The 25743-nt window shown below is 41.4% G+C and overlaps 1 protein-coding gene across 7 annotated transcripts in view; it reads left to right on the top strand.

Moving 5' to 3' along the window:
* The window catches only part of rpl38 (ribosomal protein L38), a 1167099-nt gene that overhangs the window by 926137 nt on the left and 215219 nt on the right, over positions 1-25743 (top strand). The window lies entirely within an intron of this gene.

The following is a 25743-nucleotide window of genomic DNA, read 5'->3' as shown; positions in this document are numbered from 1 at the left end:
GCGAACAACGTTTATGGAAAAGCAAAGACTGGTATCTGAAAAACAGAATACCGTCACTTTACCGGGTTGATGAGCAATGTTAGGGATCCCATGTCTAAAACATGGCTAAAGATGGCATCCTTCACTCCTCTATCAAACCGGCATGTCGTGAAGGGGTCGTTAGAAACGTGAGGTGGTGGCGATACACCAGTAGATCCAGGATTCCAAATCAAAGAGTCAGAACTGAAGAAACCTGGAGGACGGTGGAGGCAGAACGTCTTCAAGAACCACAAAACAGAAGTCCAGTTGTGTTCTTTTCAAACTCTTAGACTGAGAATATACACAGACCTGTCATGCATGACTTTGGCCTGTAGGAAGAAGCTGGAGCAGCCGGAAAAAAGCCGCCCAAGCTGAGGGAGGACATGAACACTCCACACAGAAATACGACTTCCAACCAGCTTTGTCGAAACCAGAACTGACTTGTTGTGTTTCAACACTTTCATTGGTTTCACCTGATATTTAGCAGATCTGTTGTCTGTTATCCGTGCTTCACTGCAGATTGATGCTCTGAGCTCCTGATAGCTGCTCTTTTACGCTCTGCTACTGCGCCCTGAGCTTTGACTCACAGGAGTTTCTGTAGCTTGTGGCTGGATTGTGATTGATTTGGTGTTCCACTTCAGTTTCATGCTATACTGCAGTTTTTGTGACATTTGTTAATGCGGGATTGAGGTTTCTTTTTCACTATTTGCCTTAAAAGAGACAATAGTGATTTACAAATCTTGACTATACAAGATAAGATAAGATAAGATAAGATAAGATAAGATAAGATAAGATAAGATAAGATAAGATAAGATTTATTGATTCCTCACTGGGGAAACTCGCGTTACAGCAGCTGGACACAGATGAGGCAGAAAGAATAAAGATATAATACTAAAAACGGCCTCAGAGACAATCTACATATGGATAAGTACAGTTATGATTTGGTGAGTTACATATTGATTTGTACACATAAAGCATGATGAATTTACATATATACAGGTATGGCATGGAGGATAATGTACCCATGATCCTGTTACTGCAGTCAAATGTTGTTGGTGGGAAGGCGTACAATGTATTGTTCTTGACTCAGTTTGGTGCATATAGGACGCTGTGCGTTGGTCTTATTACCGGTGATGGTGTCTGTTTTGCTAACTTGCAGCGCTCTGCTAGTCTCCTGCTGTCACACTGGATCATCTAATCTCATTTGATGCTCCAGCTGTAAACGCCCCTGATGCTGATACCTCGTCTGAAATCATGAGGGGCACCGGGTCACTTCTGGTTTGGAGAGGAGGTCCGAGCGGTGACGGCCGGTAACCCTCCAGTTATTATGAATGCACCGTTGACCAGCCAGTAATGAGCCACCAGTGGTAGCTGCACACCCACTGTTCATGCACTTTCTCTGCCCTTTTGTGCTGTTCTCCTGGGCCAGAGGAGCTGGAGCTGGCTTCTCTTTATCATTTGTTTTTGTCAGAACAGACAGAAACCACCTACTAAAGATCACAGCGTGCAGCAACTGTAAAAAGTTAGTGTAGAGCCCTGAATTTATCAAAAAGCTGTACGGGTCATTCCATCTTAAATCATCTGCTGAACCATCTGTTAGTGGCTTGAAATTCATTTTTAAAAGTATCCGTGACATATTACATTGTTATGTCAACTACTTTTCAAAATAAAACAACAACAAAAAAGCCCGCTGATCCGCTTTCAGCAGGTTTTTTAGCACATTGAAAATTGAGGTTTGAACAACAATACCTCAAGAACTATCAAAGATAAAAGTCTGAAATTTTAACTCTTATTTCTCATCAAGTCGTTGATTCAGACTCTACAGTGATGAACAAGTAGGTCAAATATTCTGTGATTATGGGTGAGTTGAAATGTGAAAGAAAAGTGAAGTCGCTATGAAAAGTCTCATCTTTGAGTTCACATTCACTAAAAAAATCCATAATGTGAAAGTCAACTCGTGATGTTTTCTGAACCACATGTAGCTGTATGTCAGAATACAAAAACTGGTCAAATATTCTCTGATTGTGGGTGAGTGGAAAAAAAAAGGTGACGTCATCGTGAAAACTACTTGTATGGATCAAAGATGGGGCTTCTCATGATGGTTTCATACTTTTTTCATATTTCATGTTATTTGATGGACTGAATCAATGATGTGATGAGAAATAAGAGTGAAACTTTCAGGTTTTTATATTTAACAGCTGCAGAGATATCGCCTCAGAATTCAGTGCCTTAAAAACATTGGTTTGTTCAATTTCTTTTTTCATTATCTTGGAAGGCATCTGATAATATAAAAACATCTTTATCAACATCTACATTTTATACCATTCAAATTGAAGGACAATCAGATCTGGACATCGTTCTAAAAATCTGTTGATTCAAAATAATAATTAGTTGTGCTGCATAGAGAGCATTAAAAACCAGTAATGTGTCATGTGTTCCTTCTTGTCTTGCTCTCTTTGTGCTAACACCACCAGACTCCAACTGTGGAGAAACAAAGATAAGCCAAAGCACACAGAAGATAAGAAGCAATGTAAAGAGTACTGAGCTGCAGGTGATCAGGAATCAGAGTTAGCCTACCGTTAGCAACGCTAAGACACAAATGACCCAAAACCAGCTGAGAGAGAACAAAGTAACGGCTGCGTGTGCAAATGACCAGAAGGTGTATTTAGCCACGGATCCACACATCTTGGAGTTTTCTGCTCCTGTGAACAAGACGGGAATAAAGAGAGAAAGAAAAGCAGATGGGAATGCTAGAATTTCTTCCATTCCTCCACCTGTACGGTCCTCAGATGCTGTGCAGTGAGGCATCTGTCAGAAATCCTTTTTGTCCATAACTTTGCTTGTCTATCTGTCATTTAGGATTCCATTTCCTGTCTGAGGTGAGGAAGCCCACAGACGGAGGATTGGGCAGGACTCCTGTTCATTTATTCATCCCCACCATCATCCCTCCACTGTAGGAAACAAAACAACGGCGAGGCTTGGAGCGCCATCACAAAGGTTATTAAAGGCAGGGAAAGCTGTGCCCCCGAGGCAAAGAGCAAACAAGAGGGTTTAATAATGAATGACAGCGAGGAACACGACAAAGTCAATTCATTCTTTGAGCAGCCTTCAGTGGAACGTTTCACTGTCAGCCAAATTCCCCACAACACTTACGGAAGACACAGATACAAGGGTTTTCACAAAAGAGCGCGGGACTCTTACAGCTGTCTGGATTGCTTTCGTGTCATCCACCTTTGTAATTCACGGCTGTCAGGGAGTGGAGTGCTGACACCGTTGCTTAAGTGGATGTGCCACTATCTACCAATTATTCCAGTCATTTGTGCTCATCGCTTGCCTTGTCCCTGTGGTTAAGCCTTGGGTGTTATTTTCCTTTTTAAGATTTTTTTCCTGCCGCCTGCAGTGAATGCTATAAAGCATCTTGTTAATTGAGTCAATTAAGTTGTGATCCCTGCTCCGCCAACCCATCCCACCAGCTTCAGTACACCTGTGTGCTCTTTTTCAGCTACACACCTGCATCTAGTTCATAGTTACGTAGATTACGTACGCCTTGGACTTACGTGTTTTCTGTATGTGTTGCTTTGGTATAGCTTCGTAGTTAGCTGGTGACTTGTTTTGCTCATCTTTTTTTACATAATGGCAGATAAAGATCCAGGGGGACCCAGCCGTAAAAGAAAGTCATTTTTAGAGGTCAGAGAAAATAAAAGACGACTGGATCGCGAGAATGCAAAAACAAAAGTGATTATTGGCGAGTCATTTGGGCGATGGCGTCAGCTCAAGCAACAAATGGACCTAAAGACAGATGCCTTGGTTGCTAAATTCCTTCTGGACAGGTAAAATGTATTATTGATTATTGATTATACTGCGGCTGTAGGCAACTTTACGAGTCCTACGCAAGTTTCTGGAGGGGGGGTTTCTTCGTAAATGTTAAGAGGGGGAGGTTAGAGGGGGGTGAGGGAGAGGTTGTATGTGCGCATGCGCATGCTACGTTCAAAGTCGTAGGAAATTAAATCTCCTCTAATGCCTTTAATGACATAAAATGCATTCATTGACCTCTGCGTCTTTCAAAAGGTGTGAAGAATTTTCTCACTTTAACTCAACTTCTGGTGCATTCAGAAGCTATTTTTCCACATTTACATTTAAAAACAGCTAAATTAGTTTTTGAAACGTAAGAAAATATCACTTTTGTTGTAAATTTAATTGCGATCTGCTACAGCATGCTACATCCACAGTACGGTGCACAACTTTTAGACACTTTTTCTTTCCGTTTATATTCTTGTCCTTCTTATAGTCCCGTTAGGAAGGGGTCTGATTAATCCCAAAGGCACAAAGAACAACAGGAACATGGAGTCCTACCAGAGAGAACTGAGGCAGGGCTTGAAGAACAGCCTATCATTTCTGATTTTAGCCCATGTCGATTATTAGTGGTGGTCCTGGTGGTTATTAAATGGATTGCCATTTAATGAAGAATAAATATCGATGGCGCCCAGGGGATGGACAAATACAGTTAACATAATTAAATGAAAATGTCAAACTAAAGCAAAATAACTAATAGAAGGCAAAACACTGAAGCTCCCTCACAATTACTGAGAGCACTTTGATATAAATTAGTATGTTTTAGCAGGTGGAAGACTTTGAAAAGCGTTTAAATATTCAGCAAAAAATGTGTGAAGTTCAGCTGTGATGTTGGAACAAAGCCGTTAAATAAGAGTGTTCTAAGAAATCTGCTGTTTAACTTTTTCTCCAACAGCACTACCTTTAAATCATTTGTACTGTCTGTGTTCAATCTTAGTTGTAAACATGATTGAACAACAATGCATATCACTATTTCAGATTTCTATGGCCCAAAAACTACTTAAAAACAGGAGAGAGTGGGGTAAAATGAGCCCGTTTTTACCTGAGGTGTCCTGACAGTGGAGGTAAGACAGTAACGTCGAAAAATAAAACGTGCACATTTACTTCAGAATGTGGGGCATCCCTGGGAAGAATTGGTTTGGATCTAAAATAAACTGTTTTCAAAATAAGGTTTTCTTGTCTCAAATTGCCCCCAAGGGGTAAATTAAGCCTTTGGAGAAAATATGTCAGTGTGAATTGTGCCATTAATTATTTTAAAGTAAAATTACAAATTTTATTCCTCCTAATGCAAGATCTGTCTCCATTTGTTCATCCAAGACCTGGTGGGAATATCCTGTTCTCTTTAACCCTGTTCAGGTTAGCTGATGTTGATTTTTTGTCCATGAATCACTTTAAAGTCATTCTGTCGATCTTCATCTACTACATGATGTATGGATTTCCCTTTCTTTACTTCTCCTACAGCGAGCTGAAGCACTGAGGCACACATGGCATGTTCTCAAAGTCAAAATGTCACATTGTTTTGGTTATAAAATGTTGAAATACCACATAGAATTACAGTGATGTAAATATTTACCAATAACAGGTGGCAGCCAGTGGCTCAGCCTAACCCCACTGCCACCATTTGGACAAAAGTGCATCATCCAGCAGTTTAGAGCTAAATTCATGCTCACAGTTTGGCCTCACATTGTAGCTTACTGATGCACTAATACATGTGTGAGATTGTTCCAGATGTGTCAATAACTGTTCAGCTGTTCACAAAAACATGAAGAATTTACTTTGAACAGCAAAGAACTGTTTAGTTAACTAAAACGTGTTTTCTCTTACTCCATCCCACTTTATTCCATTTGATCAAAAACTATTTCTCCCATGGTTTTCCAGAAACAAGAGGTGGCTACAGTTCAATGTTCTACTGGGAAACCTGAACTCCTTGCATTCATTGACTGAACGTTATTGCAGACCAGACTGGCAGCGTCCTCCCCCACCAGGACAGCATGAAATCTGCTCAGTAGTGGCTTGAGGAACACAACCAAGAGTCCAAAGCATTGAGCTGGAGCCTCCAAACTCTCTAGATTCCAATCTGATGAAGCATCAGCAACATCTGCCAGAAAAACTGATCTATGGAGGCCCAAAACCACAACCCAGAGAAGTCAAAGGATCGACCAGACGCCACAGGACGTCCTTCCGTTCAATGGTCAGATCTGTTTTGGTGGCAGCAGTTGGAGCTACACAGTATTTGACAGGCGGTTTTAATACTGTGGCTTTTCCTCACGCATTTTCATGACATTTTAAAGAGAAAAAAATAAAGCAGTAATCGTGCTCTCTAAAAACTGTGTTCCTATATCTGTTGACATTTGCTGTGTTGAAACTACTAAATGTGACGAGGATGATAGCTCCCGTTTTTGTTTTAATTCATTAGCCTCTTGGGAATGTGTGCACAGAGACACAAAGAGAAGCTGCATTTACTCTTCTCCAGCACTGAACAAATTATCTGATAATGCTTTTACTTTCACTTTCCACTGCATTCTTAAAAAGCAAAAGGTGTTTCCTATGATGCCATAAAATATGTTTCTACATTTAAAGATAAAAAAAAAGTCCCTGTTAGGAGGTTAGAGGAGTGGAAGATTCATAAGTCTGACTTTCACACAGGAGACTGGGATTAGCTCATTTATTCTCCCACCTGCTGTTTGGTTCGATTTGGATACATAAATGACTTCGATAGCCCTTTAAGCTTCAGTCAATTCCAGCCATTTTCAGTACAAAAAAATCGCTAATATTCTATTTGTAAATAAAAATATGATGAGAAATACAGGGAATATTGGACGCGCATCGCGAGGTGCATTTCCTTGAAAACGACCGATTCATGGATTTTATACCGACTTCAGGACATGTTTTGGACAAAATAGTTTACTGGCTTGTGTCGTCTGGATGTAAAAGGTTGGATTATGGCCGTTTTTTGTGGAATATTTTCATCTGTGTGTAATAATGAACCCGGAAATGTGAGTCACGCTGTGTATGTTGAAGCCGTGTATAGAGAACGGATGGATGAATATTCGTTGTTTGTCGGACAAATGTGTTTATATTACCCGCTGTGGTAATCGCATCTGAAAGTGGTTTATACCGGCGGATTCATGAGAATCTAAGCTTTCCATCGGCATATAATGTTCTATCATCGAGTTTGCAGCTTCAGACATTTAAAGAAATGCTTATGCAGATCTCAAAGTGTTCCGCGGGCGGAACACTGAATTTTAACGGGTTGCCGAAAATATAACGCTTTGAGTTCAAATTGACCCTTTCACGTGTTCGAAGCTTTTCTTTCTACTTTCTGGGTTACCAGGTTGCCAAAATCTTACTGAGATAAATTACATGATTGGTTGCGGAAAAAGAAGAAAATACACAACAAACACAACAAAAAATGCTGAAGACACTCTGATTAGAACTGTGAGAGCAGCAGCTCTGCTACTCATTCAGGATGCATTCAGGCGCAGCATCAAGCTGTAGGTCATCTGTGCTTTGGCAGCACTCAGAGCCCAACACACAATTGCTGCACTTATGTGTGTTAAATGCATGAAAACATACTTCAAGTGTGTAAATAAGGCTTGGCTCGTGTTTACGGGCACAAAATGCGAGTGGAATGTGAGTGGAGACAGCTGGACTAATTAAAACGGAGGCGTATCTCTGCCGTTAGAGCAGCGAGAAACGGACGAGCTGAAACACTTTCTAAGACAGCTTCAGCTTAGCACACAGCGTTGTGTTTGGATCCCAGCCATCTGGTGGCGAGGAAGAAACCCGTGTTTTCCTTCTGTCTTGCTGCTAAGCTGGACACAAGTACAGGCTTTGAGGGAAAGTGGCAGACAATGCAGCGCTGAGCCGCTGACGTCACACACAGTCCTCGTCCTCTCAGGCTCTGCTCTTTATGAAGCTCTGCGGGAGGTTGTTTCCCCAAAGGCTGCTGTGAATCACTCATAATAAGGCAGTCATTTCCAGAGAATCCATAAAGAGCTATTTCTTCCTCCTTCTCTCTCTGGTCCCACGCTGAAGATCCCATTCTCCACTAATCTTTCCCTCTCATTTGCTGCACTCCACCATGTTGTTATTGGGAGCCTTTGGGAGCATTAATTGCACTCATTGGGAGAAGGGCTGCCAGTCTCGCCAGGCTTTGAAGTCGGTTACTCGCTTAAACAATGGACTTTTAATGACCCCCCCCCCCCCCCCCTCAACTATCCCCCGTAATCGGAGAGGCAGTTGTTGATGAGAACAACAATCAATCAGCGCGCTTAAAAAATACAACAATTAATGAGAGTGGATGTTGTTAAATGCTGTTAGTTTGCTCAGGTTAAATAAAGCTATTGTAGAAAACCCTTCATGTCCTGTTGCTTCATGTCGCATTCAGTATTCAGAAGCTAACCAGGACCATGCTTAAAACAAAGTGAAACCCATTAAAAATGACAACAGAAAGCAAATATGTGAGAATATATGAAATAAAACAGAAGCTTGGCTGACTAAAGACAAGACTGAAAACTTGCACAATCTGCACCGCAATTCTAAATAACTAAACCTAGAAGCTGAAACTGGTTTTACATATTTGAGAGCAGGTTTCATAAGAAAAAATAATTACTAATATGATAAATCATGACCTAGATTATAGATTCTCATAGTTCTTTACAAAATAACATCAATTTCCTATTCATATGTTCTCATCTGATCATGCCAGTATTCACTAAAAAACACCTTTTGGATCATACTAGTGCAAAAAAACGTTCCATAATCTGACTCCCTCCTGGTGACCTTCGCTTTTCCTCATAATTACAGAGATCGTGGAGCTCTAACTGCCTTTTCCGCCCCGAGGAGACCATTAAAATGCATTTCCAGGCTTTGTGCTAACCAAAGGGTGCATAGGTGCATGCATCAATTAGCTTTAGAAATGGCAGTGAAATATATTAAAAAAAGAAAAAATTAAAAGCCCAAGTGTTTGAAACCATAGGGTACGCGTATATGTGTTATTGTTAGCATGACTGCGGGCCACAGAAGGCCATCCATCCATCCATTCTCTATCCATCACTTTATCCTCACTAGGGTCATGGGGGGTGCTGGAGTCTATCCCAGCTGACTCGGGTGAAGGCAGGGGACACCCTGGACAGGTCACCAGTCTGTCACAGGGCTACATATACAGACACACCTACGGACAATTTAGAGTAACCAATTAACCTCAGCATGTTTTTGGACTGTGGGAGGAAGCCGGAGTACCCGGAGAAACCCACGCATGCACAGGGAGAACATGCAAACTCCATGCAGAAAGATCCCAGGCCGGGATTTGAACCGGGGATCTTCTTGCTGCAAGGCCAAAGTGCTAACCACTAGCCCACTGTGCAGCCCGGCCACAGAAGTCATTGAGATAATTAGCATGGGAGTTGTGATCTAAATAAAGCCACGGCATGCTAACTGGGATAAAGTACAGTGATGAAAGGGCATAATCATTTGTCATTAAACGGAAGTGTTCTGTTACAATTTCACGTCGGCTTTTCGAAGACATGTCTTAAAATGACAAAAAAAAATTACATGGTGTCGCTGCTTCACTTCCATTCAACTGTATGACGTGTTAGTGGGCCGAAACAATGAACGTGACAGATTAGATGTTTTGAAAATGACCCTAGAACTACGTAAAACACCCCATTACAATTAGTTGTGTTACTATATACCACATTATTAGTCATTATCAAGTCATTGTTGTGCAGAGTTTATAGTGAACAGGGCTTATAATAATTATAATAACAGGATAACAAACTGTTTGGCTGCTTGTGCTTTTATTTTATTTGTTTTTCTGACAACTCTGCCTATAACTGCAACTCTATTTTGTTCCTTCTGATACACTCATTATCCCCTCCTGTATTTCCTTGTCTTGTCTGTTTTTATTATTATTTTAACAATCTCCAGAAATAGAGAAATTTCTCATTTTGCACTCATAAGAAGTACGTGCTGTAAAAAGCTCAGCTGGCTAAATGAAGTGTCTGTGTTGTCTATTTTGATCTCTTTGTTGGTGTTGTTTACCACTAACAGCTGACCAATCCCGTGACGGATCCGGCTCACGCAGCCATGCAGATGTACACCATGAAGACTCATAAATAAGCTTATTTATGTAACTATCCGTTGATTTATGGCCCTCTAAAGCCCACTTCATGCTTTCTGCATCCACAGGTACATGAGGATGTATGTTTTTTGTTGTTCACCCAAGTCTGCGAGGGAACTTCAAACGCTGCGAGTATGCCAAGTGACAGGAAAACAAATGGGGATTAAAATAAATGTGTGTTCTGAAGGGATCCACACCTTCATAATTCATCATTAAAGGATTTCTAACTGCTGTAGTCCCTGTTCAAGTCTTCTATAGATGGTACCCAAACACAGTGGGAAGTTTAACAGGGCCACGTGCACATTCACAGTTCATTTATCAGGCTGCAGACACGGAAAGTATGAATTAAACTGTATTTCTAGTCCCTTGAATATGAGCTATCTAAAGTCCAATTCATGCTCCCAGCGTCCACGTGTCCACAGGGAGCATAAATTTCATCATCCACCCAAGTACGCAAGGTTCAACCTCACACACCGCGAGTGTGCTGACTGTGCATGTGCCAGGAAAACAAATAGTGCTTCAAACAAATGCTTGTTATGAGGAGAGATTCTCTGACATCCACACTTTTATAATCTATCATTAAAGGACTGAAATCGAAGTAGCTGCTGCCGGATCTTGGTGGCGCTTTGATTTGTAGAAGCTTTCTGTTAGTGATACTAAACACAGTGGGAAGTTCTAAAGTCTCCAGATATCTCGTACTACGTCCACCTGCTGTGTTCGACACACTTCTGGAGTGTTCACACTGACTTAGTGCTAGGATCTGATCTGTAATTAGCTTACTGACTCATACCTATGGCAAGCATGAAAAGAGCCACATGCACAGCTTCTGTCCACGTCACAAATTGGGTGACCAAATTTGAATCTTTCTTTCTTTCTTTCTTTCTTTCTGTGGCCTCCCCCTCTGCCCCAGGACTATACTAATAATAAAAGTCTACATGATGACAAAAGGCAGATTTTCTATTACTTTCCATCAATATTACAAATAAAACACCACTCAGATTAGTGCGCTGATATAGACACACATTAAACCACACTGAGGCGGTTTGATCTTTTTTTTCTTCAAGGACTTTAAAATGCAGTTGCACAGGACTGATGAAGTAGATTGCAAAAACATACTGTCTACACCTAATACAGGACAGGAAAGCCAACACACCAGTATTCTTGTCAACACACCAACACAAAGATACGATGACTATTCCAGGACGACAGCAACTTTAACCAAAACAACAGGCAATCCGTGAAGGCACAGCGTGGTTGGATCAGTACTTGTCATGCAAATACAACGGTGCACCTACGAGGAGCTCTTCAAACTCAGACTCATGAAGCTCAGTAATATGCAAAGTTGTCCTCTCGTCCTCTGCATCGAGTGGCCATGAGCTTCACCTCCTCACATCAAAGCAAACTCATTGTCCGCTTGTCTTTTATCCGCCGTTGTTTCATGCAAGGACGGTCAAAGAAACAAATTCAAACAGCCGGGGACTTTGAAGACTTCCGCCTGTACCTGGGTGCGTGGTTTGTTCGGTCTTCACTTCTCGTCTTTTTTGTCTGTTTGACAGCACAGAACACAGACAGACCCAACTCTCAGAATCTCGACTAGACCCCCTTTCTTAACAAAACAAGTCGCAAGAACTTTTGTGATATACGTGACAGAGTCTGCAGACGTACAACACACACAAATTTTGCCTTTAGACCTGAATACTCTCTGATCCTACATCCTTAATTGGCATCTCTTTGGAGTTTCTAGGTCTTTTTTCTCTGTAGTGATCATATTCTTCTAAGCAGCACACCTTCAAAACCCCAGACTGTGCTCCTATCGCAACAGTAAAGTCAAGCATTTCATTCTGCCGTGTTCCTGACATGAGGGGATACGTTCTATGTATCTTCCAACTGAGGTGTGTACCCAAATCTCTGCTTCCTGCCTAAAAGCACGTCTATTAGCCACACTTAATCCACCGTAAGCTTCGGCTTGGCTCCGTGAGCGAATGCAATGGCGAGTCTAGCGGCACGATGTGAGAAAGAAGTTAAATCTCCATACATCTGTTGGAATAAAACTCCAGAAAACAGTTTGTTTGAACAGCCCCGCGGTTATGTAATTCTTGACATTTGATTTGAACGTGCAGGTTGTTTTTCTTCATTTGCTATGGGGGAGGAGAAGAGAGAGGGAGTAGAGCGCTGCGGGGAAGAAAATGTTTCTACAGATGCTGTGAACTTATTTTGACACAGACTTATCTTTGAAATAAAAGCAGGATATCTGGAGGACCAACTTTATGTAGATTTAACTTGTTTGTCTCTGCAGCCACACATGGAAGCGAATACCTACAATTTAGGTGAGGAAAGATCCTGATTTTGGTTAAATGCTTAAAAAAGGCAACTGTGATGGTTTGACTTTCATTCCTGCAGGCATCCGTCAGTTTTAGAGACTAAGGAGTCGTAGTCTGGTTGGCGGTACAGCATCAGGTGTGGTTTGAAAGGCCAAAATGAGAGTGAAAGCCCCTCCCACGCTGCATACCGGTGAAGTCGATGCTAGATTGTCTTTCTGGCTTTGCTCATTTGCCTCAAACAGTCGGGAAAGTTTCTCTTCAAACTTTGAAAAGCCTTTTCTGAACCGCCAGGCCGATCTGAGGCAATGGCTTTCTAGGTGTTCAATGCTTTCCAGCCTCTCTTGCAAGTCTTTGTAGCTCAGTTGGAGCCTGCCTGCGGGACATGTTTCCTGCACTAATTCTCCATAGACGAGATCTCTGGGGATCTGACCATCATCCATTCACAGTACGCAATCAAGCCGGCTTGTGCATCTCCGTTCCAGCAGGGAGAGGGAATTCCAGCTCTCTTGTGTACCTTGATGTTTGCCATTTTATCCTTTCAGGTGATGATCTGGATGTGTCAGAGGCAGCGCATGTGAAATGAGTTATCGCTGTTGTGAGGCGTAAAAGGTCCACTACTCACTGCCATAAAGGAGGACGCTTATGATGCTAGATTCACAGACATAGGTGTGATCCATCAGCATGCTCATGGACCACAATCACCTTTGTCAGTCTGGATTTGATGGTAGCTTCCTCGTTGTTACACTTTTTTCAGCTGGGTGTCAGTGGGATGCTTTGGATTTGTCATTATGTGCCCAAAAACAGTCTCTTTCAACCAACAACCAGGATTTTCAGCAGGTAATACCTACACAGATGTGACTCTCCTATGTTAAAGTCTTGAGCTGTTTTCACAAATCTAGCAGTAGCAAAAACATCCAAACAAATGTTTACTGACATAAGTTTCTGCCATGTGTGCACCGGTTTGCATTGCCTTCAGGATATATCCATATTCTTGAGATCTCAGATAAACTTTTAGTAATCCCACAAATAGTATCACAGACTTACATGTTTCACAACTTACTGAAGCTGTATACATCTACTAGCATTTACTGTAACTTAATAATGACATGTGTTAGCACGCCCTGCATTCTTGTGGCCTAAAAGTTGCTCAACACCCACTCACACACCCAAAGAAACTGCAGTCAGTAAACACCCTACCCACAGCTTCTGTGTAGTACACGGATGCCAAACTTCCTATTTTGGAAAAAACTAAAAATGTGAGCGGACAGGAAAAAAACTTTTCCTCCTAGACTCCTTTTTTTCACGGTTAATTAGCCGTTTATACATATATTTGCAGGAAATCGGTTTGTAATGTGCATGAGCTGAGGTGCTGAGTCATTAAAGCAAGGCGTGCTCCCTCTCTGCTTCCATCTAATCACAGTCTGGGTCTGTGGGAGCTCTGCCTTGGCCTGTCTGATCTACTGTATCTCAGGACACCGGCCGCTCATGTTCGACTCCCTGCCCAGCTGCCGAGAAAGAGTAAGGCGGGGAGAAAGAGAGAGTTATAGAGGGCATAGCAGCATGTGTGTGTGTGCTTTACACAAGTTAAAGGAACTGGTGAGGTAAACGAGCGCCCGAGGGAGACCACCCTGGGAGACAAGGGGGTGGTAGGAGGACAGGTCGAGGAAAAGTAAGATTAATGATGCTTGGGAAAACAAGTGCTCCTGCTGGTCCAGACTTTAAAGACAGCGGGAGTTAGTTACTCGCTGCTGGTCCAGCAGGGGTGTGTTTCCGGCGTCTTAGCATTAAAAACATTCAAAGAGCTCGGCTGGGTCCCAGTCAGAGCAGACAGACTCTGGTCACCACAGATATAAACAGTACAAGACTGATGTCGGCAGAAGTGTTTAAAGCGAGCGACCGACCCCGAAGGCCTATTTCTTCCACCGTCTGCCAGCCTTGAGCGGATCATAGACGGAGATGTTTTGTCAGGTTTTAAGAACTTCTCACTGGTCTCCTGCTGCACATAAATCACACCTATGTGCAGGGAAGACCCAATTTCCCTGCAGGGTTCTCTCTGGCATGCTTGCACGATGTAGGTAGACTGGAAAGAAATCACGGCGCTCAGCTCGAAGGACACCGAACTGCAGTCCACAGTAACTCATTCCAGAGTCTTTTTATCCGTCACCATCGGACGGAAAGCCACAACAGCATGCAGGACACACACAGAATATCAAACAGAACAGAAGTTGTGACGCATTAATGGTGCACAGATGTAAACATTTTTGCCATGCAGGGAATATTGAGCCAACAGAACAGAGCAGCGTGACCCCGGCTAACAGCGCAAACAGAGAGACGTGATAGCATCTCAGTCGTACTCCCACACGTCCCAGTCACACGTCTCGGTGTGTCCACATTAAATTCTTACTCAGACTGTGGGGAGAACACCACAGACAGATAGACAGATGTATGTGAGAGATAATGGGCGTTGACAGTCAGCCATTAGAGAGAGTGGCTGGGAAAACAAGCTGATAAATGCTTATTGTATTACACAACAGGGAGTTTATTGAAGTGGCGGAGGTGGCTTCACATCCCAGTTGTTCCTTTAAAAAAAAAGGAGCTGTTTGAATGCTGCCCTTCCTCTGGCTGTGTGGTCACCAGCAGCAGGAGCACAATCCACTGAACTAGTTTATGACAGCAATTTATCACCTTCGTCGTCGCACCCCAAAAGCAAATTTTGTTGATTATCCGGTGATTCAATAAGCAGGACCGAATGATTGAGCACGGGCAATTTTCTGTCCCTGTACAACAGAAATCATTCCCGCTTTAAAAGAACAGAAAGAGAGAATCTTGAGGAGACAGTCAGCTTGTTATGTTGTGACAAAACATATGGCCATGATGTAGAGCTGCAAATAATTAGTTGATTCTCTGATTTGTCATTTTTCTGGCAAAATACCAAAGATTGCAGGTTCCAGCTTCTCAAAAAGCATTTGTTGACTTTCTTAAATGGTAGCTGGCTTTTTTTTTTGTTTTTTTTGCTATTTTCTGACATTTCAGGGAAAACAATCACCCAAGAACACAGTGTGCCTATCAGTTCAGAATCAAATGAACAATTAGCTGCTGACATGATTAAAGAAAAGGTTTAGGAACATGCTATCCACGTCAACATTTTGGCTTTAGCAGATGTCAAGATGCTTTCACATGAACCATCTTCAAACAAGAGCATGGTTTTACATCCACATGGTTGGAGGTTGTCCTTGGAGGTAAATGCTCATTTTTGCCAGCTCCAAAAACAAACATTCAGACTTTTAATGACTCTATTTAATTCAGTCGTCTAGATTCGGTGTATATCTAGATGTTGAAATGCGGTAGATATTTAAACGTATAAATCTCGGCTAAATTTATACTATACTGAATATCGCTCAACGGCTATCAGAATTATATTAGTTCAGTATTTGGAGATTAGCTATGCACCTTACAGTTGTTTTTTAATAAATTGTTGTAGAATAATTGTTTAAACTACAACGTCTAAATTCCATCTAAAAACAGACGGCATCTAGACGGTTGAATTTAGGTCTAAAAAAATCTAGACGTCTAATAGACGTCTATTGTTCAGTGGGTAATGTTTCACATCTTAGCCTAGAAAAATAAAGTGGAGTTTTAGCAGAGGTTTTGGTAGCAACTGGTCACTCAAAGAATCTGAACAGAACTGAGCAGAAATGACAGAGGTGATGGTTGAATGGCACAAATGTCACACCTCCCCTGAAAAAGATAAATAGTTTGCTGTGTAAATGGAAACATTCAGCCAAATGACACAAGATGTTTTTGCCAAACTGGCCTACATGAGGAATCTGAGAAACAGAAAAGTAAAACCCGGGTTGTTCCCAAGTATAAATAGCTACAAATAATGGCTTCAGTGAAAAAATATTCTGTAATGTTATTATTGTCTTCACAGTGGACTGAGACACAATGGATTTATATCGAAATAATCCTGATACCTAATCTACATGATGGAGGGACGAGGAAATCAGCTGCCATTTACCGCCACCTTTAAAATGTAGAACATCACTGACACACTGCATACATTTAAACAGTGTTCTCTAAACCACACAGACACAAAATATATTTTTTGCAGCTTAATGCGACAGAGTTCATCAACACAACCACCAGTTAGCGGTTAGCTAACACTGAGGCGCGCTAATCTTTAGCGTCAGTAAACACACATGTAACTCCATTTCATTAAACAGGAAGAAGCTCCATCTAGTGGCACAAGCAGGTGTTACAGCAAATCTGGAATGCATTTTCATTCATTGGTTAGTATATTTTTTAATTAATTATGACAATTAATGGATTGGCAACTAATCACTAATTTCTCTGATTAAAACAGGAGTTGAATTATGTGTCACTCTGTTCATCTAGAACGTTATTTAGTTTGGTCATCGTTCCCCTTTTGAAATGTTAATTTTAATTATGTTTTTGTCAATTAACAACTGGACTCAAGACACTGAGTATCACAAGGACAGATCAAGGTGAAGTCTGGAGGACAGCTGGACTTGCTGGGGAAAGGAAGTGAGAAGCCTCATGCGGTCCTCAGTGTCAGGCCTGAGTCAATTCCAGACTCTGCTGTGGTGTGGTGCAGGAGTAATGAGCACCAGGCAGAAACACGGGGCACTTAATGGGATTACACAAGGAGACGTTAATCTAGGGAGAGCAGGTGGGGAATTAAACATGATCAGAGGGCTGCAGAGAGAAGGAAAGAAGAAGGGCTGGAGAGTCAGAAGGGAGGGATGGAGAGCGGGAAACAATACCGGAGAGGAAAAAGAAGCAGAAAGTCAGAGGACGGAAACACTATTACACCCTGGAGTTACTCATTATCATTTCTGCTCCCTTGGTCACTTGTTTTAAGGACTGAGTCAAATGATCTTTTGTGTTTTTATGCAAGGAATTAGATGATAGAAACTCATTTGCTCGTAAGACTTGGCTAAACATTTACAAAATGGCCCATTTCATTTCAGTGAAGATACTGGCTGTGGGTGTGTGTTTGGCAGCTGGTTTTGTTGAAGATAGATACATTACCAATATACAATAAGTGTCTGGCCGAAGCCCATTAGTCTGACACACATTGAGCTGTACAGCTAGAGGAGTGAAAGGACCCTTTGATAATCAGCCAACCCCAGAGGACGGCAAGTGCTTCATTTGAATGAAACAACAATTAAATTACTCGCTGCAGTTTTTGCTGGCCTTATTAAATCCCTCACTGCGAATGGACTATTTCCATTTTGTAATTTAGCTTCTAAAGCCGCAAATTGATTTAGAAAACTCGTATTGTCGATGCAGATTCCAGAAGCTATGACCTTGCCTGTGAAGGTATACGACATCTTAATTGGTTTGGAACAGCATCAGCCACAGCTGAGCAAAATGAACTGAAGTTAAGATCTGTTGAGGCACAAAGAAATTTAGTTGTGGCTGCAGCCCATTGTGGTGCTAATTAAAGAGATATCGAATCCACCGCATTCCAGTCATTTATGTAAAAATGTGGAAGTGAGAAAGAAAACTTAGACAAGTTTTTTCAGGTTAGGGACAAGTTTAATTTGCTCTTTTTAATGCCGAAAATGGTAAGAAAAGCATGACTTACCTTCTGTCTAACAGATCTGTAGCATGAAATATTGTTTTTTTTAATCTGTTATGAGGGCATCGTTGTGTCTCCCTGAACTGAAAAGAACAGGATTTTATGTATGACATCAATGATATTCACAGGAAAGCTAATACTAGTACAAGTGTTCAGCTACAGTCGTTTCTTTAGGCGTTTATGTGGCGCTACTAAAATATTAGCAACACTGCTAACTGCAGACCTACTTCATTTTCTGCAGTAAATATATATAAAGTTGCATTACTTTTCTCAATAGTTTGTGCAATATCAGTTTCCAAATTATGTGTAATATTTAATTAATGCAATGTGTGATTGTTAAATGGTAATCTCTGCACATAAACAGAGAGGAATTGTACCTTCAGTTCGAAACACATCAGGAGTTGTTGTGTATTGTCTGTAAGACGACTGCACATGGCACAAAGCAGAGCAGAAACACTTCTTTGATTTTCAAATAGTAAATTAAGGACACATTTACTGAAGTTTCAGTTGGTTTTACATTCCCAGTACATCCTTTAAATCAGTAGATTTATATTTTCTCTAAATATTCTTTATTGGCTATTTTAGAAAAGCAAAGTGAGTGATGTGAATGAATATGAAGTACATTTCCAAAAGATCTGAGGACACAAAAATATATGCATAAAAATGAAAATGGCTCCAAACCAACTGTGCATCACTCACTAAATGGATTCAGAAAAAAATAGAAGCTATAGTTGTGGGCACTAATATGAGAACTGCGGACATTTCTTCCCTCCCACACTTCCTCTGTGAATAGGAGGACAGAAAAGAAAGCAGAGTACAGTACATTAAAATGCTAACTGTCATCAAGGACAAACCAGAATTAGTCCATGTGTTGCTGCTCGCAAATGTTCCGTCTATTCAATAGCTCACAGACTCTCCACTCGGTCTCCAGAATCATAATGAGTCTACCTTCCTCCTCCTGCAATGCAGTAAAACAAAAATATGACGGTCGGAGCAAAGTTAGGCCATCATCCTCACTCCTGGTGATGGAGTGTTGACGATGTGCTCACTTGATTCAGCGCCAGGAGGTTATTTCTGGACCTGGACCTATAAATGTATGGAGGCTTCTACACTCATGATATGCAGTGGAAGTAAAGCAATATACTTAATTATCCCACCAACACATTAAGCTGTATGCTTCATAAAGAAACCAATGGTGTTGTAGTTTTGATGCATTATGTCTTATTTTTACAGTAAAAGCTCCGGCTCCTATCACGGCAGCAGCAGAGATAAGAAATAGCATAGAGGTAATTAAAGTATTGAAAGCAGTGAAAGAAGCACTAAGAGACAGCTCTCTCCAGCACAAATCAACATTTACAGACAAACAGGCTCACAGTCACAGAGTCGACCGTACATATGCAGATCTGGTAAGTCCTGGAGCTCCAAGCTTGTCTGCTCTGTCCTCCTCAGCACACAGACAGCAGTTTGGCACGTATACGAAGTGTTGAGGACAGCAAGTACTGCATCCCGGTGTCAGCATCAACCGAGTCAAGTCGAGCCGAGTGTCTGGTTTGTAGAGCCTCACGGCCTGGACAGGAAGCGCGTATGGCCACAGTAAGCCGCCACCCACACTGCTCCAGCAAACCTCCTCACACAGGAGGCCAGTGACTTTCTGACGCTCTGTGAAAGGCACTTTTGGTAATTGGAAAAAGCCAAGGACATGGGAAAAGATGTGACCTTTTGTCTGTATAAAACATGTGCATGCAGTCATTCCTGGAGCTTTCCACTCTTTATACTTTTCATCATTGAATCATGGTCAATTTAAATTGGCTATTTCAAGAAAAACTTGCAAAAAGATTTTTTAATGGCAAAGTGAAAACAGAATTTTAACGAGTACTGCCAGTTAATTAGAAATATAAAAGGTAAGATAAGTAAAGGCAGAAGTATTCACCCCCTTGAAATCAGCGTTTAGTAAAAGCAGCTTTGCCTGTAATTACAGCATTAAACTGTGGCTACGCCTCAGTCAGCCTTGTGCACCCGGGCACTGCAATTTTACCTTTTTTTGTTGGTAAAACTGCTCAAGCTGTGTCAGGTTGCACAGGAATCGGGAGTAAACAGATGTCTGGGCCTAATCTGTTCTTGGCCACTCCAGAACTTTCTCTTTGTTGTCTTCAAACATTTCACTGTTCCATTGGCTGTACGTTTAAGCTTAGTGTCTTGCTGAAAACAAATCTCCACCCAGGTTGCAGCTCTCTTGCAGACTGTGTGACTCTATGCCTACCTCTGCAAGTCTTCCAGGGTCTACTGCTGAGAAGCATAATGATGCTGCCACCACCATGCCTCACAGTGAGAACGGTGCATTTGGTGTCAGGCAAGCATCGCGTCACATCTGATGCCCAAAAAGCAAAGTTTAAATCCCATCAGACTAAAGAACCTTCTTCCAGACTGTCCTTCATGACTTTTGGCAAACCCTAGTCAGGTTATAATAGGAGATATTTTCAACAGCAGCTTTTTTTTTGCCTCTTTCCCATAAATCATTGACTAGTCATGAACAGGCACTTCTTTAGGGGAATCTTTGGTGTCTTGGTGGACTCAACCGCTTCACTCTTCCTTGTAAAGTCAGTTTTAAAGGGCAGTCTGCTCCAGGAGGATTTACACCTGTCCTTCCATGTCTTAATGATGAATTTAACAGGAAGTATTGCGTGAACTGGAACTTTTCTGGACTTATATCCTGACCTGTGCTTTTCAGAACTCTTTTCGCAGAGTTGCTTGGAGTGCTCTTTTGTCTTCATGGTGTGGTTATATGCAGAATTACTGGTTTACCAGTGACTAGACCTTCCAAAAAGATTTGCCACTGCAGACACATTCACTGGATTAAAATGATCTCCATTCTACTGATTGTGAAGCACCAGTTGTCTCTATTTGTGTTGAATTAGTTACTTTAAAGAGGGTGAATACTTATCCAGTTGCTTATTTCACATTTTAGAAATTAATTAATTCACTTATTTGAGTCCTTTTTTGCTGTTGTTAATTCTTTTAAAAAAATAAATTTAATAAAGTAAGATGGAATGATTTTTCTGGCAGCACAACCTTGTTTTTGGTTTTTGTTTCTGCACTTAAAGGCAAAGTCATTATTTGCCCAACAGGCTCTCATAAAATCTTTTCATGGTTAAAGCTTAATGTGAAGCTCTGCTGATCAGTATTTACCTAAAAAAGTGCTACTGCAGCAGTTTAGTGTTGCACTTTCTTCAAGATGATTCTGGGCGGCTGCTCACAGGACACAGATTAAAAAAGCAGCAGCAGAGGCTGAGGCATCGTGACCTTTAGTTTGGAGCACATGGATATGTGAAGCTCCAACAGCTGATCTTTCATTTCCAGCAGACAGCTGATTTCAGCAAAAAAAGTTTTAAAAATGACCAGCACCAAACAGGGAACGTTAGTGATGTAAAGACAGCTGAGAAAAAGAACTGAGCTGCTAAACAGACATTTCTCATAGGGCTGGCGAAGACAGCAGGCCAAAAAGAAAAGTTAATACACCCTGTGCATGATAGCATGTGCTAGTTCCGGTTGAAAAACTCCGGGTGCTACAGTTACTTCCGGTCCTGCTTACAGCACTGTCAAAATGGAAGAAGCCAGCAGTACACTTTACTTTTCCAGATGCCTAGGCAACTTGCCTAAAATTTCTGTTGATGATGTTTATCGTCTCGTTGATGATTTTTCGTCAGCTCGTCAAAGCAAACGGGAAAAGGGATTCAGATTTTATCTATCCCAGTACATATATAACTTTGAAGGTAAGTGGCATCGCATCCTACATAGCTAGCGCTAGCTTAACTGTAGGGCTTGCCAAACATGTACCTTATCATTTTATTTTCTAGTATTTATACATTACTATTTTTTGCTTAGTTAGCTACTAGAATCCACTTTACACTTTAGTCTTTGGTACTTAGTCGAGTTCAGCAAGACATTTTATATTTGTAGTTTTGTTTGAACAAAATGACAAATAAATGCTTGGATTTCCTCTATATTTGATTAGGTGTCAAAACAGAATAACAAATGATTGAAGAGTGCACGGATTGTTGTTATAGTTTATCAGATATTTGCTGTTTGATCAGTGACTATGCACTAATATTCCCGATCCTCAGCTCAGTGTGAAACATTTTTTTTTCGTCTAATTTTGGCAATCCACTGAGCCCGCAAATGCCGGTCTTTTGGAAAACCGTGAAGGCTTATAGAACCGTTATAAACACCAGAAGCCGAACATAATGGTACACTACAGTACCTCCCATATCGACCTTGAACACGCTGAAATCTGATTTTTTGTTTTGCCGAGAAAACAGTGTTTTTCTTTTTTGATTCCATGTTATCCATGCTGCGAAATAGCTTCCGGAAGGACCTGTAAGCCCTCCCGGTCAGTTAGCATTTTGATGTGCACAGGGTCTATATGGTACCAAGTGAATACTTCTATTTGTTAGGAGGCCAGAAACTTGATGAATAAATCTCAATATTTCTGGAAAACTAAATAATTTGGCAACTAACCCTCAAGTGAGCAGACGAACAAAGAAAAGAAAAGATTAAAGAAAGAAACTGAGTGCTTATTAAATTACAAGTCCAACTACATTTTCTAAAACAATAATTCTTTCTATATTCTAGAAGTGGGCAGCACAGCGGTGGAGCCTCTGGGATGCTGATAGGAGGTCAGAGGATCCTTTAACCCTTCCTGCTCCAGCAGCTCTTTACTATGGCTAACCACGCTCTGACCCCACCTGGGATCTGCAAAAAGAACACTTCACAATGCTGTAGAAATGTGTTCATGACAAATAAAGGCTTCTTCTCTTTGTTAAATAGTAGGTTAAGTCTCATGGTTTGGAAGAGAAACAAGCTCAGTAGACCAGATAAAGAAGTAGGTGATGAAGAGAATCGTAACAGAATTGACACCGGCGGTCTGTGCTACGAAGCAGGATTTAAAGTTTTCAAGGTGATTTCAGGTTAAACTACCACTACTGTCCACCAACCTTCCCCTGAACAGGTTGTGTTCAAGATAAAAGATCAACACGTAGCATGGCAAGACTTTAGAAAATATATAAACCCTCTTCTTTCCCTGACAGGTATATGTTAGATGATCAGTTTAGTCTTTCTTGCTTCATTTCTTGGTGTCTGTTAACAGAAAGGAATTTCAAACCAATTTTATTTTCCTACCTTCCTTTGCATAGTGTCATAATCCTAAAACACAGACTGATCAAAGCATTAAAGCCTTGCTGCTTGTTGACCTTTAAAAGATCTGCTGTAAGCCTCCGTAATGATTTGAATGATGTTTTTTGCATTTAGAATTGTTCTTTACAAAACCACCAAGGCTGCAGCTGAAAGAATAAGTCTAAATTTATGTTGCGTGTCTGATAAATACACCTGAGCTCCACATTAACGTAATAAAATACACAAGTTCATACAACAACAGGCATTGATATTAGTAAGCCTATTCAGCTTATGCATTCATGCAGTTGGGCTGTTTTTTTTTTTTTAAAGATTTGGTTCCTGGGTTTGGTTCCAACAGCAGTGTTGTATCGAGCTCAAATCATATTTTTCAACTCCTCATTTTGATTTAGGAATACAGCTTGTTCCTCTCTGTTCACTGTCATCTGGTGCCTATTAAAGCCATTTTAAGCAATCCAGGCTGTGTCCAAAGTCAGTCACTATATAGTGCATTATATAGTGTCTTTGCCATTTGGTAGTGTTTGTGGTGGTATATAGTCCACTGAAAGTATCCCACAATGCAACTTGGAAAGTCCAGCTGATGGTTATGAACCAAACAATACGTACGGTCATTGTGTCAAAGAAGAACGGCAGACGGAGGAGAAAACCAACACAGGACTGCTGGTGTTTCCACAGATTTGAGACGCCTATTTTACAGTGTTAACACGTTCAATTCAATTTGTATTTTTACTTTGGTATCTACACTACTGTTCAAAAGTTTGGGGTCACCCAGGCAACTTCATGTTTTCCATGAATACTTTTATCCATGTGCTAACATAACTGCACAAGGGTTCTCTACTCATCAATAATCCTTTCAGCACCATTAGCTAACACAATGTAGCATTAGAACACAGGAGATGTTCCTCTGTACCCCTATGGAGATATTCCATTAAAAATCAGCCGTTTACAGCTACAATAGTCATTTACCACATTAACTATCATTCATTTAATGTTATCTTCATTGAAAAAAAAAAGTTTTTCTTTCAAAAATAAGGACATTTCTAAGTGAAACCAAACTTTTAAATGGTAGTGTACGTCATGTTATAGCAGCTCACATAGTAAGGTAAAGACCTGACAGATTTTAAACAAAGAACAGAAAACCCAACAATGCAAAGCAACCTTTGGATTCACTACGAGAAAGCAGTCGGTGACGGTGGGAGGAAACCCAAAAAAACCTTTAACAGGAGGAAAAACACTCAGACAGAGGCAGGCTCAGGGAAGGCAGCCATCTGCCTCCACTGGTTGAGGTGAGAGTGGGGATGGGAGGGATGGGAGGGATGGGGGACAGCAGGAGGAGTGGCCATACCAGGACAGCAGATGGAGAACATTTTAGGACATAGTTTCCACAGAACGTTTCTTTTCTATATGTGGAGCTTGTTGAAATGACAACAAATTCATGAATCATGGTGCCAAAATATTAAAATAAACAGTAATATTTTCATTAATATGTGAAGCAGAGCACTGTATCACAACACAAAGAAAAAGGCTATTTTCATGTATTATTTTGGAAATTACACGTAGATTAAGATGAATTTACCACCAAAACATCACACTAACTTATTTGACAACGTCAATGACATAATGAATGACGGCGAGACTCGAGTAGATGTACTTCTATCCTCCATAGTTCACTGCTTAGTAAGGAGAAGGAATGAGTGCATGGTTTTGGACACAGTCTGTCTTCATGTGACTGCTGAGTGTGAATCCAGACAACGAAAACAAATGTTTGCTTATCTGACCTTGTCTTGTGGTTTCAATGCCAGCTGGCAGGAGATGTTCAGGTGAACAGGTGGTCCAGACATGTAGGAGATGTTCAGGTGAACAGGTGGTCCAGACATGCAGGAGATGTTCAGGTGAACAGGTGGTCCAGACATGTAGGAGATGTTCAGGTGAACAGGTGGTCCAGACATGTAGGAGATGTTCAGGTGAATAGGTGGTCCAGACATGTAGGAGATGTTCAGGTGAATAGGTGGTCCAGACATGTAGGAGATGTTCAGGTGAACAGGTGGTCCAGACATGTAGGAGATGTTCAGGTGAATAGGTGGTCCAGACATGTAGGAGATGTTCAGGTGAATAGGTGGTCCAGACATGCAGGAGATGTTCAGGTGAACAGGTGGTCCAGACATGCAGGAGATGTTCAGGTGAACAGGTGGTCCAGACATGCAGGAGATGTTCAGGTGAACAGGTGGTCCAGACATGTAGGAGATGTTCAGGTGAACAGGTGGTCCAGACATGCAGGAGATGTTCAGGTGAACAGGTGGTCCAGACATGCAGGAGATGTTCAGGTGAACAGGTGGTCCAGACATGTAGGAGATGTTCAGGTGAATAGGTGGTCCAGACAGGCAGGAGATGTTCAGGTGAACAGGTGGTCCAGACATGCAGGAGATGTTCAGGTGAACAGGTGGTCCAGACATGTAGGAGATGTTCAGGTGAACAGGTGGTCCAGACATGCAGGAGATGTTCAGGTGAACAGGTGGTCCAGACATGCAGGAGATGTTCAGGTGAACAGGTGGTCCAGACATGTAGGAGATGTTCAGGTGAACAGGTGGTCCAGACATGTAGGAGATGTTCAGGTGAATAGGTGGTCCAGACATGTA

The sequence above is a fragment of the Acanthochromis polyacanthus genome, chromosome 19, assembly GCF_021347895.1.
Source record: "Acanthochromis polyacanthus isolate Apoly-LR-REF ecotype Palm Island chromosome 19, KAUST_Apoly_ChrSc, whole genome shotgun sequence".
In the NCBI taxonomy this organism is placed as follows: domain Eukaryota; kingdom Metazoa; phylum Chordata; class Actinopteri; family Pomacentridae; genus Acanthochromis; species Acanthochromis polyacanthus.
Note: the sequence above shows the minus strand (reverse complement) of the source record. Positions and strands in the feature narration are given on the sequence as shown.